At 51.1% G+C, this 16,051-nt stretch overlaps 1 pseudogene; it reads left to right on the forward strand.

The window, feature by feature from the left end:
* Positions 1–13,120: 13,120 nt before the first annotated feature.
* LOC144251569 (transport and Golgi organization protein 1 homolog) overlaps positions 13,121–16,051 on the forward strand; it is a 92,532-nt pseudogene continuing 89,601 nt past the window's right edge.

Raw genomic sequence — 16,051 nt, forward strand, 5'->3', positions numbered from 1 at the left:
CCTTTCCTTCTGGATTGGAATCTTCCCAGCACGATTCCTGTGCTGGAGAGAAGAATTGTCCCCGCATGCGCCACAGTCTGCCCAGCTGGCCCCTGGCTCCGGCTCCCACCTGCCCAGGCCCATGTGCCCAGCTCCCTCTGGGGCCTGTCCCCACTCTGTCCCCTCTGCCTGATGAAGTCTCACCTTGCTGCACATCCCATGACCGTGCTGTGGCTGGTTTGGTGGATATTATAATTACTGCATTAGCCCAGTGGCCTGAAGAAAACTCGGGGTGGGGTGGACTGAGAACGGGGGGAGGGGAGGATTCATTATTAAATGCAGATGTTGTTAAATCACTGTAATTAACTGGAATGGATACTGAGAACTGGAGGCATAAAAGCCAAATGGGCTTTTGTTTTAACTGTTTGTCATATATTTAAAGGGGTCATTGGAGAATATAACACAGAGAGATGTTCTTGCTCTCTTCCGGTTTGCTTTGGCCTGGCAAGTGTTGAGCATGTGCACGTGCAAATGAACACACACTCACACACACACTCACACACACACACACACACACACACACACTCACACATGTACACACCCCTCCCATCCTCACCCTCTGTCTCTCTCTGATTCACACACACCCTCTGTCCCCTCTGTCCCTGTCTCTCTCACTCTAATGCACACACTCAGTGGGGCTGGCCCAGGAGGTGGAGTCTGAAAAGGAGGAGTGGGGTTCCCAAACACAGCCCTGGGGGAGGTGGTCTCCCTGTCCTTGGAAACCTTCCTCAGAGGCTGTCCACTTGCCCGCCCCAGAGCTTGCCGGCCTCCTGTGGCTTCTCAGTAGGCACACAGAGGCCCACGCCCAGCCGCCTGCTTCTGATCACCCCTGGCCCAGGGGGCATATCCCTGGAGAGATGCTGCCTCCACTCCTTCCTGGTCTCACTTAAAAAGTTGGGGGACAGACACACCCCCATTGGGTCAGACTGTCCCTTTCTCCCCAGGAGGTCGAGACTTCTGCTTGGACACCTTCCTTCCCAAGGTCAGGGCAGTGGTCAGGAGGCAGGGTCAGCTGTGTCCATGTGGGCTCTGACAAGCCCCTCAGCCACACACCTCCTCTGGGCCCTGAGAGGAGGCAGAGGCCAGGCTTGGACCGCACAGTGTACATGACAGACAACACGAGGACAGGTGGAGGAGGCCGCAAGGTGGGGTCTTCTCTGGACTGTCTTGGGCCACTGCTCCGACCCCACCCTCAGCCTACAGAATTGCCCCTGCCGACTCCGGGCCTTTCCAGGGAAACCCACCCATTGTGTCCCGGAGCCAGTGGTTCTGCTGCCGGATGAAACCAGGGCCCGGGGCCTGCCCACCAGCTGCCCTCCCTGGACACCAGAGTGGTGTCGTCTGGCTCAGTGAAGAGTTCCTCTCTCGCCCTCTTGCTGGAGCTGAGCCTTGGAAAGCAAAAGCAGGGCAGAGAGGAAAACCAACTGGAGCAGCCTGGTGACGGGTGTCCCTGGGAGGCCCTGCCGCAGCTGAAACGGCCCCCTCCACTCTCCAGAGAACCAAGTCAAGGTGCTGGGTGCTCTGGTTCCCCTCTAGGGCTGCGACTTAGCTACCCCTGAGCCAAGCCAGGACCCCAGCCACCTTGAGAACAAAGCTTTCACAGAAAGGAGTCCCCCACATGGCCACCCTGGGCTGGCCTGTGAGCCAGGGAGCCTCATCCTTCAGGGCCTGGCCTTCTTCCTTGGTGTAGTGACAGGAGTCCCTGGATCCCCAGCACCTAACTCAACTCCCAGCTCCCCTCCTTCCGGCTCCACTCTTCAAGACGCCTCTGGGAGGACACCTTTCCTTCTGGGTTTTCAGGGCCAAGACTTACAGTAAGAGACACAGGATAGAACAGGCACCGTGGTGCACGCCTGTAATCCCAGCAGCTCGACAGGCTGAGGCACGAGGATCACGGGTTCAAGGTCAGGCTCAGCAACTTAGCGAGGCCCTAAGCAATTCAGCAAGACCCTGCCTCAAAATAAAAAATAAAAAGGGCTGGAGATGAGCCAGGCACAGTGGTGCACACCTGTAATCCCTGCAGCTCAGGAGGCTGAGACAGGAGGATGACAGGTTCAGAGCCAGCCTCAGCAACAGCGAGGCACTCAGCAACTCAGTGAGACCCTGACTCTAAATAAAATACAAAGTAGGGCTGGGGCTGGGGCTCGGTGGCCGAGGGCCCCTGACTTCAATCCCGTGAACATGTCACAGAGAAGCTCTCCCGGGCCCTGCACACTCCTATTTTATTTCTCTACATGCTCCTGCTGTTGTTTTACATTGCTGTTTCCATTCCATGACCAACTTCCCCACCACCTGATCTCACCCACTACCGAGTGTCGTCCGGCTCTCTGAAAGCCACTCTCCCTTTCCCGGTGACAGCAGGCAGCAGTAGGAGCATGCCTGCTCCTACCTCTGCCATCTTACTGCTCCACGGGCCGGAGTCCCGGCACCGTTTAACCAGGTCCTTTGCATCACTGGCGGCAGCCAAGTTGTCGAGTCGGGTCACCTCTGAGACCTGGGTTTCCGTTCGGGCTCACAGGGCTGCTGACAGAATCCACAACCCCGACCCTGTAGGAGCACCTCCCTAACCTGGCTTCCAGGTGCCTTGCTGGCCTTTCTGTGGGCCTCCACTGCTGCCCGGCCTCTTCCCTGCTCCATGAAGCCTCTGTCCTTCTGGGGTCTTCCCAGTTTTCCGAACCCTGAAAAGTTTCTTTGTTGTACAGAGAACAAGACTGGGCCTCAGGCAGGGTGGGGCAGAAACCTGGCTTGTCTCCGTGTGAAGAATCCACCTGAAGCCCTGGCGTTGAACTGTTCTGCTCCTGCCGCAAGGACAGACCCTCAGTGGAGGGTGAGGGTTTGCAGGTAGGACAGCAGTCACTGCCTGCCCACCGCTCTCCTTGGAGTCTAATTGGTGTGATCTCCTGCTGTCTCCCAGGAGCCCATGAAGCAGGATTTCATTACCACTTTTCCGCAGGGAGAGGGGGAAGGAAAGTCAGTTATCCCAGGCTTGTGGGAATGCTGGCGGGGTGGGGAGGGGTGAGGAGGGACGAGTCACACCTAGGCCTGTGGATATAGCAAAGTCAAGCTCTCTCTGCCAGGGAGATGGCCTCCCTGGGGCCTGGTGCTCAGATGGCAGAACAAGTCTCCCGGCCAAAGGGGATTGTTTTTGCTAAATGAATGCTGCCGCTCTTTCTGGCTCCCCACATCCCTCCCGGCTGTAAATTTCCAAGCTTAAGCCAACCATTCCCTGTACGTTCCAGAACCAAGACTGAGAGGCTGGGGAGGGAGGGAGGGGGAGAGAGGGTGAGGGGAAGAGTGAAGCAGAGCAGAGAGGAAACTAGAGAGACCCGGAGCCTAGGCGAAGCCCCGGGCTCTGTCTCTGGCACCAACAACACAGAAACAAGGAAACGGCAAGCATGCTTCTGAATGTCTATTTTTCTGTTAGAAAATAAACATTGTTTCCATACTCGAAGGTTCCTGAAATTCAGAGCATTTTATAACTGATGCCAAAGAAGCTTGCTGGTAAATGGTACACCCTAAGAGTCAAAACGATCTGGAACCGGGAGGGGGAAATGCAGGTTAAGGTCACCTGTGACAGCCTGCAGCGCCTCGCGCAGACTGTAGGTACGTCTGGACTTTGCAGGACCGTTAAAGGCTTAGCGGAGTCTGGTTATCATGCTTTCAACTATACCGGTTTATGGGGAAGGAAATTCTGTGGTCCCGATTATTCTACTTTTATTTGCACAGTCTTGTGTGTGTTTCCCAGTGCATCTCCCCAGCGTGTTTTTTTTTTTTCTTTGCAGTAGCAATTAACTTAATAAACCACCTCCTCAGTGTTCCGCATGCAGATTAACCACTTCAGACAATGCCGGATAAGCATGGCGCTTTGCATCCCTGCCCCTTCTGAGAGCGGCTGCTTTTTCTGCCAGGCAGAACAATGGGGGTTGTTTTAACGGCAGAATCCTAGTAATTAGCGAGAAGAGGCCCCCTCAGGTATCCGCTGAGAAAGGTCCCCTAATTTGACCCTGTTTCACACGGTCCAATTTTCAATAAAATGAGACCCTCCAGCACCGCCCCTCAGGAGCTCTCCTGGGAGTCGCAATGCCTACATCTTCCTGGGGCTCATTCAGTTGAGAGTGTCCCTTCTGATCTCTGCATCGAGCGCCAGCGGACCCCCTTCCCGCCTGGTATTTACCCAGGGACAGTTCTGTGACCCCGGCCTCCATGCCCCTTGGCAGCATCAGTCAAGTGCAGGGCTGTCTTCGTCCTCCGGTTGGGACTGCCTTTATTATTTTTGATGATCTCCTTGAACCTGCTTCCCTTTCCTACAGTCAGTGGAAGCCCAAAGCCGTGGGCGATGGTTTATTCATCATTTACTTACTTATTTATTGAGCAGCGCTTCCATTGCACATACGTTTTTACCAGAAGTAGGAAGCACACACAGACTAGCTCCTCACCCTTCAAAGTCCTCCCCTGCCGTTCTTTCCCTGTGGATCCCAAATCGTCCAAATCCACCGTAATATTTTCCCCCAGGCGCCTTGGGTTCTAGGTTTAGTTTTTGTCCCCAGATGTCTCAGCTCCATGTTTGATATCCTGGCAGCTCAGGACCATGACAGATGGGACAGTCACAATTCTTCCTTCAGGCAAAATTCTCTGCCCATGAACCATGAAGTCTTCCGTTCTTGCGCCCAGGAGGCGTGGGTCTCGCTGGACAGCCGTCTATCCCTTACCCCTCAGCGAGAGCTGCTTGGTGCCAGTCCTGCTCACTCAGACCTCGGAGTCCCTGGGTCTTGGCACCAAGAAGCACACAGAGATTCAGGGCTGGCTGTTGATGGGTCCGTCACGCTGCCCGGAACAGGGTGGCTTTCCAGGTGAGCAGGCAGGTAGCGTCTTGGGCACAGAGGAACATGTCTACATCCTGTCCTCCCCTGCTCTGCCCCAGCATCAGCTGCTAGAGCACACTCAGCGTACCAGGGAGGGCTGAGCACATTGGCATTGACATCTGTGCCTGGCCCCTATGTTCTTAAAAGACACACAGGTGAACCCCACAGAGTTAGAAACAGGAAATAAGGCTGCCCAAAGTAACCAAAATATCTCCTCCTGGGCTTTGCACAAGACAAGCAACCCAGGGTGGTGACGTGGTGTATCTGGTGTTTTCCACGCTGCTGTCATTCAACAAGTTATTTATTAGTAAAAGGAAATCATTATTATTACTATTGTTTTATGGTACTGGACATTAAACCCAAGGATGCTTTACCATGGAGCCACGTCCCCGGTACCTTTAGTTTTATTTTGAGACAGGGTCTCACCGAGTTGCTGAGGCTGGCCTTAAATTTGTGATCCTCTGGCCTCAGCCTTCTGAGTCCCTGGGATTACAGGTGTGTACCATTGTGTCTGGCTGGATTATTTCTTAATAAATGCAGTACAGAGGTGGGAAAGCTAGCTGGTGCAGTGGCACACTGCACTGTAGTCCCAGCTATTTGGGAGGCTAAGGCAGGAGGTCAATTGAGGCCTGGAGGTCAAGGCCAACCCAGGTAACAGCAAGATCCCATCTCTTAAAACACATAAATAAGCCAGGCGTGGTGCCAAAGGCCTGTCATCCCAGTGACTCTGGAGGCTGAGGCAGGAGCATGGCAAGTTTGAGGCCAGCCTCAGCAACTTAGTTAGAACCTACTCAAAATAGAAAAAAAAGAAATGGGCTGAGGATGAGGCTCTGAGACAGAGCACCCCTGGTTCCAATCCCTAGTACCAAAAAATAACTCAATTAATTCATTTCAAACAATCTTTCAAACACAGGGCCCATGGATCTAAAGGAGATAAATGGTATCTTGGTAGGCTAGGCTGGAAAAGACTAATCTGATACAAACTTTCACTTGGTGCTGGCGGCCCCCGCCCAGCCCGCGCTGCAGATTTTGGTTAACGGATGCCGGCTGGAGAGATCAGAAAGGCTCCATCCTCTCTCCCTTGCCTGAAACTTTGGGCTCTCCCTGAGCCCCTCCCTCAACAATGTCCACGCCACAGGCAACCCCAGACCCCTCTAAACCAGAGGGGCAAAGCCCAGCTCTGCCAGCCTAGCCATGGGCCCATGACCACCCTCTGAGTTCCTTCCCTAAGGTGGTCAGTTCCTCCTAACTGCCCGTGGCCTCTCCAACTCTCGGACTCAACGCCCCTCCCTCCTGCTGCGTGGAAACTGCCCTGGCGTGGTGGCCACCGACCCCCTACTATCTATCCAATTCCAGTCCTCTCACCATTGTGCATTTTGGGTTATTCATTCTTGGAAACTCTCTCCCTCCTTGTCTTCCCACCACACCCTCTCCTAACTCTCCCACCACCCCTTCCCTTGGGTGGTTACCTCGTCTTCCAGCCCCAGAGTTCCGCAGCCTTGGCCCTGGCCACCTCTGCTCTAAGCTTCTCCCTGGCTGACCCTCCGCTCCTGGGGTCAGACCTGCACCTTCGTGGAGGTGGTGCTCAGAGTTGCATGCCTTGCTCGGGCCCATGCCACACTCCGCCGTCTCAGGCCATCTTCATGAGAAGATTCTGCATGAGTCAGCTTTCACTTGGGCCCATGCCACACTCCGCCGTCTCAGGCCATCTTCATGAGAAGATTCTGCATGAGTCAGCTTTCACTACGGTCACAAATACCTGAGATAATCAGCTTATAAACAGAAAAGGTTTATTGGGGCTCACAGCTTCCGAGGTTTCAGTCCATGGTGGGTTGACTCGGTGGCTTTGGGGTGTGTGGCAAGGAGCACATCACGGGGAGCGGTAGGTGCAGTGCAGGGAGCTGCTCACCTCATGGTGAATGGGAAGTTAAGAGAGAGGGGAGAGACCAGGCGCCCAAGCCCTTCAAAAGCATGGCCTCCGTGACCTAAAGTCTCCCACTAGGCCCGGCCTCCGGAAGGTTCCACCACCGCCTGTCCCCTCGCCAAGCTCAGGGCCAAACCTCCAATACCCGGCACGATCCATCCCTGAGACCTGGGTCTCCCCAGTGTCAGTGATTCTTTTCTTCCATCACCAGCTATTCCCCTCAATGGTAGGAAACCCGTGGGCCTCACGTTCCTGGTACCCCAGCCTTGTGAGTTGTGATACGGTGCTCTGGGTGGAACACAAGCACACAGTGGGCTTCCCCCGTGTGCTTGGAAAGGTTCTCAGCCCCCTCTCTTCCTGGGGCTCCAGGTTGTCGGGACAGTTCCGCTGCCCTGGCACCAGTGTGGTGCTTCCTTTCTGGTAAAGGAACATCCTCCACATTTCTCCCAGGACCAGGTAGAAAGGACAGTGACCTGAGAACTGCTTCATAAGCCCGTGTGAGCATGCGCTCTTTGGGGAAGGGCCGCCCAGCTTGCTGCTGGCATTACCCGGGGAATGCCTGTCCCCGCACCGCACACCACAGGCTGAACTCAGCCTCCGCACACAGCCCACTTCCTCTTCCCAATATCGCTCACTCAGGCCCCAAACCCGAAGCACCATGCGATGCCACCTCCAATCCTGCCGATTTTACATCCTGCCGATTTTCTCCAGCTTTCTCTTCCTCTCCGCTCTGGTCCAAGTCTCTATCACCTCTGCCTGAACCTCGGCCTCCTACTAGCCCCCGAGTTTGTACCTGACAGGTGTGCACATGGTCGCTCTGTGTCAGACCCTCCAGGGACTCCCAGAAGCTCACTCCACACCCAGACCACCCACCCTGCCCTGCCTCAGCCTCCAGCCTCAGCCTGTGCTGCCTCCACACTGTTACTGGAGGCTGAGAGTCAAATGTGGCATGATCCTGGTCCTCGGGTGTCATGCCTAAGATTAGGACAGTTACTTCACAGGAACGGAAGCAAGGGAGGGAGGTAATCAGGGCACTTGGGGGGCCTGGTGGCGGGGCGGCGGGGGGCCTGGTGGCGGGGCGGCGGGGGGCCTGGTGGCGGGGCGGCGGGGGGCGGGGCGACGGGGGGCGCTGCCGTCGGGGCGGCTGTCCGGGAGGCGGGGCCGTGCAGCGGTGGGGCCTGGCGGCGGCTTGGGGCCTGAGGCCAGGCGGCGGCGGCAGGGGGCCGGGCGGCGGGGGGGGGGGGGGGGGGGGGGGGCGGTGCCGGGCGGCTGGGGGGGGCCAGGCAGCGGTGTGGCCCTGCGGCGGCTTGGGGCCTGGCGGCGGCTTGGGGCCTGGCGGCGGCTTGGGGCCTGGCGGCGGCTTGGGGCCTGGCGGCGGCGGGCCCCGGCTGCAGCGGCGGGGGGCCGGGCTGTGGGGGGGCGGTGCCCGGCGGCGGGGGGCCGGCAGGGGGGCGGGGCCGGGCGGCGGCGGTTCCGGTGGCGGCGGGGCGCGGGACGGCGGGGGGCGCTGCCGTCAGGGCAGCGGTCCGGGAAGCGGGGCCAGGCGGTGGGGCCTGGCGGCGGCTTGGGGCCTGGCGGCGGCGGCGGACCCAGCAGCGGCAGCGGGGGGCCGGTTGCCGGGGGGCCCGTCGGAGGCGGGGGGCTGGGCGGAGGCGGAACGCCGGGTGGAGGGGGACCAGGCTGCGGGGGGGCGGTGCCCGGCGGCGGGGGGCCGGCGGGCGGGTGTGGGGGGCGGGCGGCGGGCGGGTGTGGGGGGCGGGCGGCGGTGTGGCCCTGCGGCGGCTTGGGGCCTGGCGGTGGCTTGGGGCCAGGCGGCGGGGGGCCCGGCGGCGGGGGGCGGGGCCAGGCGGGTGTGGGGGCCGGCGCGCCCTGACCGGTCTGCGCATGCGCGAGCCCGGCCAGGCGGCGCAAGGTCACAGTGGGCTGTTGGCGGCGGTTGGCGGCTGCTAGCTGTTGGGCTGCCTTCGGGGCAGAGGTCCTGGAGGCGGCGCGGCGGGGGGGCAGGCGGCGTTGCCGTGGGGGGGGGCGTTGCCGTTGGGGCGTCGGTCCGGGAGGCGGGGCCGCGCGGTGGTTGGGCCTGGCGGCAGCTTGGGGCCTAGTGGCCGCTTGGGGCCTGGCGGCGGCGGCGGGTGGCCGGGCTGCGGGGGGGCGGTGCCCGGCGGCGGGGGGCCGAGCTGCGGGGGGGCGGGGGCCGGGCGGGGGGCGCTGCCGTCGGGGTGGCGGTCCGGGAGGCGGGGCCTGGCGGCCTGGCGGCGGCTTGGGGCCTGAAGGCAGCGGGCCCCGCAGCGGCAGCGGGGGGCCGGTTGGCGGGGGGCCGGTCGGAGGCAGGGGCTGGGAGGCGGGGGCTGGGCGGAGGCGGAATGCCGGGTGGAGGGGGACCAGGCTGCGGGGGGGCGGTGCCCGGCGGCGGGGGGCCGGTCGGGTGGGGGGGGGCGGGCGGCGGCGGGCCTGGGGTGGCGGGGGGGGGCGCTGCCGTCGGGGCGGCGGTCCAGGAGGCGGGGCCCGGCGCCGGTGGGGCCTGGTGGCGGCTAGGGGCCAGACGGCGACGGGCCCGGCGGGGGGCCGGCGCGCCCTGATCGGTCTCCGGAGGTCCCGGAGGCGGCGGGGGGCGGGGCGGTGCCGTCGGGGCGTGTGTCCGGGAGGCGGGGCCGGGCGGCTGCAGGGGGCCGGGCGGCTGCGGGGGGCGGTGCCATCGGGGTGGCGGGGCGGCGGTGGGGCCTGGCGGCGGCTTGGGGGGGCCAGGCGGCGGTGGCGGGGGGGCGGGGCCAGGCGGCGGCGGGGGGCCGGGCGGCGGGGGGTGCGGGTCCGGCGGCGGCTTGGGGCCTGGCGGCGGCTTGGGACCTGGCAGTGGCTTGGGGCCAGGCGGCGGGGGGGGGGGGGGGGGGGGGGGGGGGGGGGACAGGCAGGCGATGGGGGGCCATAGGCGGCAGGGGGGGGGGGCGGTGCAGTCAGGGCGGCGGTCCGGGAGGCGGGGCCGGGCGGCGGCTTGGGGGGCGGCTGTCAATTTAAATAAATTAAGATAGCTAATTCTTTGTGTTCGAAACTATATTGTTTCATCCCAAACATTTTATTAAAAAATGTTTTTTTTAAATTATATTATTCCTTTTAACTTTTAACCAGAGTCTTCATTTTTCTGATGGAGAAAGACATAAAAATATAGAAATCATGATTCTTGATGATGACATTCCAGAAGGAGATGAAAAATTTCAGCTCATTTTAACAAATCCTTCTCCTGGACTGGAACTGGGGCAACAGACAATAGGTATTTGACAATTTCTTCTCCATAGCCACCTCTTTCTCATGCTTGTTTCCCTAATTTGGGGGAGAGACAGATTAGAGAGACTTCATGATTTCTACTTAGAATAAAAAAAACATTTTAAATTAGGCATCTTGGAATTCTATGTCAGTGTTTTTGAATGGGTATATTTATCTAAAGAACAAAAAAAGAGTTAGTTGGTACTAAAGATACTATTGAGTCATTTCCACAATTTAGAATGTTCAAAACATGAACAGAGACAATGCAGAAAATATGTCTCAAGTGATGGCTATAAAGGAGGAGGAGAAAAATAGGTAAAACAAAATAAAGGGAAAGAAAAAGAATGTATAAGAGAATTTGACTGTGAGAAGAAAAAAAAGGAGAGAAAGAGAAACAAGTAAAAAAAAGAAACAAAACAAAACCAAAATTAACAAGACAAAAACACAGACCCTTAAGGGTCAATTCAAGGAAAAATAAACATGTTTAAAAAATGCTAAAACTGAGATAAAAAAAAAAAAACAAATGTATGTATGTCTACCAACAAATCACTCCAGCAAGAATACATACACACATGCACACTTAAAGAATCATCTCCACTTAGGTGTTTCAAAGTGTTGATAAAGGTGGATGTCGGTACCTATCCTCAACTGTCATTCTGTTTCTTCTTGGGCTATGTATTGAGAGTAAGAGACACAACCTTGGTTGGGGGTTAACTCCTTCCTCTTTTTGTGTTGTTCACTAAACTGCCTACTGGGTTGGCCTAACATTGAAGTTGTTTGAAATAGCTTTCAGCTTCCCTGCTTACCATTATAAGTCAGGAAGGAACGGGAAGTAGTATCAACTGCAGTTTTGTCCAGACAGATAACATTGATGCACTCCGAGTGTGGAGCTTCTGCACAGTCCTAGTAGTGATGTTCTGGTGGCTAGGGCTTAGGTCTAATCAGAGCTTAAGGACTTTGTTGAGTATTATCTTCCCTGGAGAACACACATTCCTAGTGCCAGGCTGATGGCAATCGCTGCCAGGATCTCAGGAATCTCCCTAGAATTCTATTTGTAGGACAGGAAAGCCAGTCCTCTCCACGTGTTTCACGTCTCTATAAGTCTTACACACTTATAGAGACTTGAAACACAAACATGGCCTTCCCACACTTAGTCCCTAAGTGTATTCATACCCACTTGTTCAGTTTCATGACCTCTTCAGCTGGTTATGTGAGCCACCAGACTCAAAGGGTTAGTGAGTTGCACTCCCCTCTGTATTTCTTACTTGAATCACCATGGGTACAATATTCTCCATAACTCTTGCATTTGTGTTCTACTAGGTACACGTTGGGCCACATGATGGGACATTATGGCAGTTCTTGTTTGATCTTACAGGCTTCTGCAGCAGCAAACTGCAAGGTGGCCTCCTCAGGATGACTTCCATGTCAGGTTGAGAGAAACAGATTTCACAACAAGCACATTTCAAACAAGAGCCTGTTGTGCAGCCTCTGGATAGCTAAATTATGACTTTTTATCATCCATAGGTTTTTCCATGCCAATAGGTTGTGTCTCTCTCTATATATATTACCCCTCCCCTCTGTGGCCAATCAGTGCTGCTGCTGCTGCTGCTACCAAGTTGGCTCCAATGTACTCTTTCTTGTTCTTTGTTCAATGCATCTTCATTTCTATGTTTCTAAGAGACCATGATTGTCTAAAATTGAATTTTAGTTCCCTTTTTTTACCCACCTTGCTGAGAAGCAGTTCTCCTGCTGCTTGAGTGTGGAGTCATGGAGCAACTGGAAATGCAACCTTCCTCTATTCCACTATCTTGAATCTCTTCTAAATTTATATTTCAAACTCTTATCATATGATAATTTTTTTCTTGTACCTTGTTAGTAGACAAGCATTTCATTTAAGGATGAAAGTTCTGGACCTTCTTTTCCATTACCTTTGCCTGACGGATAGCTCCAGGACATGTTGAGCAGTAGCAGTACTGGCAGTCATCATTATCTTGTTTCTTTCTTTTTTTTATTGTTATTATTAGTTGTTCAAAACATTACAAAGCTCTTGACATATCATATTTTATACATTTGATTCAAGTGGATTATGAACTCCCAATTTTACCCCATATACATATTGCAGATTCACATCGGTTACACATCCACTTTTTTACCTACTGCCATACTAGTGTATGTGGTATTCTGCTCCCTTTCCTATCCTCTACTATCCCCCCTCCCCTCCCCTCCCCTCCCATCTTTTCTCTCTACCCCATCTACTGTAATTCATTTCTCTCTCTTGTTTTTTTCCCCTTTCCCCTCACTTCCTCTTACATGTAATTTTGTATAACAATGAGGGTCTCCTTTCTTTACCATGCAATTTCCCTTCTCTCTCTCTCTTTCCCTCCACCCTCTCGTCCCTGTTTAGTGGTGATCTTCTTCTCATGCTCTTCCTCCCTATTCTGTTCTTAGTTGCTCTCCTTATATCAAAGATGACATTTGGCATTTGTGTTTTAGGGATTGGTTAACTTCTGTTTTTACTGGGAATGTTTTCACTGTTTCATCATTAAATTTGGTCTCTGCTGTTGACTTCTGAGAGGTAGCATCACATCAGGTTGACAAACCTACCTTCCATTCTAAGATTGCAGAGTATTTTCATATAATAAAGGAATATGAAATTTTATGTAATGCTTTAAAAATGACCTCTCTTTAAAAAAAAGGAAAAGGTACTCTTAAAATGATCACTTGAGGTCGAGAGTTGACCTTCTTTCCAATGAAATATCCACACTCATTTCAGCATTTATAACAGCCCTTCTTATTTTCACTTATCATTGAATATTTTTGTTTTGACAGCTGTAATTACCATCCTTGCTAATGATGATGGCCCTGGAGTTCTATCATTTAACAACAGTGAGCACTTTTTCCTGAGAGAGCCAGCAGCTCTCTATGTTCAGGAAAGCGTTGCGGTCTTGTACTTTGTTCGGGAACCTGCACGAGGACTGTTTGGAACTGTGACAGTTCAGTTCATTGTCACGGAAGTGAATTCTTCAACAGAATCCAAGGCCCTGACTCCTTCCAAAGGCTATATTGTATTAGAAGAAGGTGTTCGACTCAAGGTACAGTATGCAACTTTAATGAGGATGAAGCTTATAACTCTAATATTTACAAAATATTTTTTCCTGCATCCTCAAAAGAAGAAAAAGATATTTCCAACTTAGGTGAGAAATAAAGACACGATTAGATTATTATGTGACAAGTGCTAATGTACTATATAATATGTATAGAGGGCAACTGAAGGAATTTACTATTAATAGAGAAATATGGAAATAATAAAAATACACATTTTTTTTAAATTTTAAATTCCAAACTTATTTAAATGGTATACTTCACTTTATATGTAAAGCATAAGCCAAAAAAGCTCCCAGCCTCAGTCAGTCATTTCTTTTTGCTATATTTTAATTAAGCAGCATGTAACTGCTGCTTCAAACTGTTTGAGAATAGGAATAGTGTTTTAAAGAGAAAAATCCTGGATTTGAGATTAATTATGAATGTGATCTATCCTTACATAAGTTTAGTTTCCCAACTTATTTTTCTATATATTTTCCATTCCTGTATATTGATTTTCTGTTCCTACTAAACTTTATTTTTAAAAATATAGTTGAAGTTTAAATTAGTTCATCGAATTATCTTTAGACATTTTTCAAGCTAGCTAAAATACTGCTTTAAAGAAATACATTTGGGGCTCGCCTGGCATGCGTGCGGCCCGGGTTCGATCCTCAGCACCACATACCAACAAAGATGTTGTGTCCGCCGAGAACTAAAAAATAAATATTAAAAATTCTCTCTCCCTCTCTCCCTCTCTCTCCCCTCTCTCCCCTCTCACTCTCTCTTAAAAAAAAGAAATACATTTGCAGCCCTTTCCTCTAAACTAATTCATCTAACAATCAAATAACTTTCTCAATTTTAAGTTTTTGTAAAGTTCAACATATTTTTTGTTCATTTTTTAAACGTTCTTCCAAATTTAAAATCTTTGATTTCTTCAAAGACACACTTAAATTGTGAAAAATACAAAAGTTCAAATTTGAAGTATATTAAAATTTGTCATTGCTTTATTCACATTTTTCTCTTAATAATTTTTTTGTAATTTAAAATGTTTAAAATTTTTTTACTGTAATATTTTGTGTCTTTTTCTCGGCGTGTATTTAAGTAAAACTTTTGTTCATTTGGTAAATTAAACATTAGAGAAAATTAGATTAAATATTTTTGGCTCACACAACTGTTTTTGCTCCACGTTTTTATTTTGACATATAAATAGTAAAATGCACCAATTCCAAGCATATGGATTAATGATTTTAAACATAGTATACACACATATAATGACCTGTATTAGTCAGCTTTTCATCACTATGAACAAAATACTGATAAGAACAACTTAGTGGGGAAAGATTTATTTTGGCTTAGCGTTTCAGAGGATTCAGTCTGTGTCATCGGGCTCCAAGGTAGAATCATCTTGGTGGAAGGGTGGAGTTGAGGAAAGCTGCTCAGCTTATTGCACCCGGGGAAAACAGAAAGCAAGAGGAAAGTGCCAGAGAGAACCCAGACCTTTCCAGGAAAACCTCTATCCCTTGTGACCCACTTAATACAAGTAATCCATTCAGCCATCAGTGGATTAATCTACTGATGAGATCAGAGCCATCATGATTTATCACTTTCCAAAAAGTCTACCTCTGAGCAGATGAGACTTTGGACAACATTTCATATCCAAAACATAATACCTCCACTCAGATTAAAGATATTAACACTACTATTACCCAGATGGTTCTCTTGGCATCTTGCCTTTTCAAGAGGAAACCACTTTGTAATGTTTTAATTGACTCATTTTTGCTGATTCTTGAGCTTTGTATAAATAGGGCCTTATAGTATCTATTATTTTGTGTTTAGCTTCTTTCATGCTTCTTTTGTGTGGTTGCGGACATCCGTAGCTGATCCTTTTTTATTGTTGAATAGAGTTTTGTGGAACAGATCACCATTTATTTATCCATTTTCCTGTTGATGAACATTTGGGTTGTTTTCTAATTTGTTCCTACTATGGCTTTTTTGTAATATATATATTTTAATTGTCAATGGACCTTTATTTATTTATATGTGGTGCTGAGAATTCAACCCAGTGCCTCACACATGCTAGGGAAGTGCTACCCCTGAGCCAGAACCCCAGCCCCTCTACCATGGCTTTTTAATGGTGAATCCTAGACTACAAAGACATTAATGAAGTTATATAGCCAGAGCAGGATAAAAAAGTATCCCAAAAAAGGACATGAATTTAATATTTTAATATTTTATTCTGTGTTATTTAAAAATGTCATTTATTTTTTAGACACTTCCATGTAGTGTACCACAGTGTTGAAAATCCCAAAAGTAATAACATGAAAATCCCCAAAGTAGCTATCACATTATGGGGACCATTATTAAATAAAAAAGAGGTGCTGTTTTTTGAAAGACATTATTTTGGTTTCTAAAATGTTTAGTAAATTTCTCTATGTGTTTTGCAAATATATTCTATTCTAGTAACTTTACTTTTTTATTTTGTTTTCAGGCCCTGCACATTTCTGCTGTATTAGACACAGAACCAGAAATGGATGAGCATTTTGTTTGCACCTTGTTTAATCCGACGGGAGGTGCTAGACTAGGGGCTCAGGTTCAAACCTTGATAACAGTATTACAAAATCAGGCCCCTTTGGGGCTGTTCAGTATTTCTGCTATTGAAAATAGGTATAATTTATTTATAAGAAAATGTCACTTCTGAAAATAAGGAAGAAATAATTTTTGACATAAGAAAATGCAAAAGAAAATTGAGGTGTGATTATGTAAAGTGGACTTTTAAAATGAATTCCAGACTTAACCATGGCCTGCTTAATGGTGTCATCAGAATTCTTATTTTCTCATACTTCACACTTCTAGGAAAAGGCCTGCATTATTTTGTGATTTTAGAAATAAA

The sequence above is a fragment of the Urocitellus parryii genome, unplaced genomic scaffold, assembly GCF_045843805.1.
Source record: "Urocitellus parryii isolate mUroPar1 unplaced genomic scaffold, mUroPar1.hap1 Scaffold_109, whole genome shotgun sequence".
Lineage (NCBI taxonomy): Eukaryota > Metazoa > Chordata > Mammalia > Rodentia > Sciuridae > Urocitellus > Urocitellus parryii.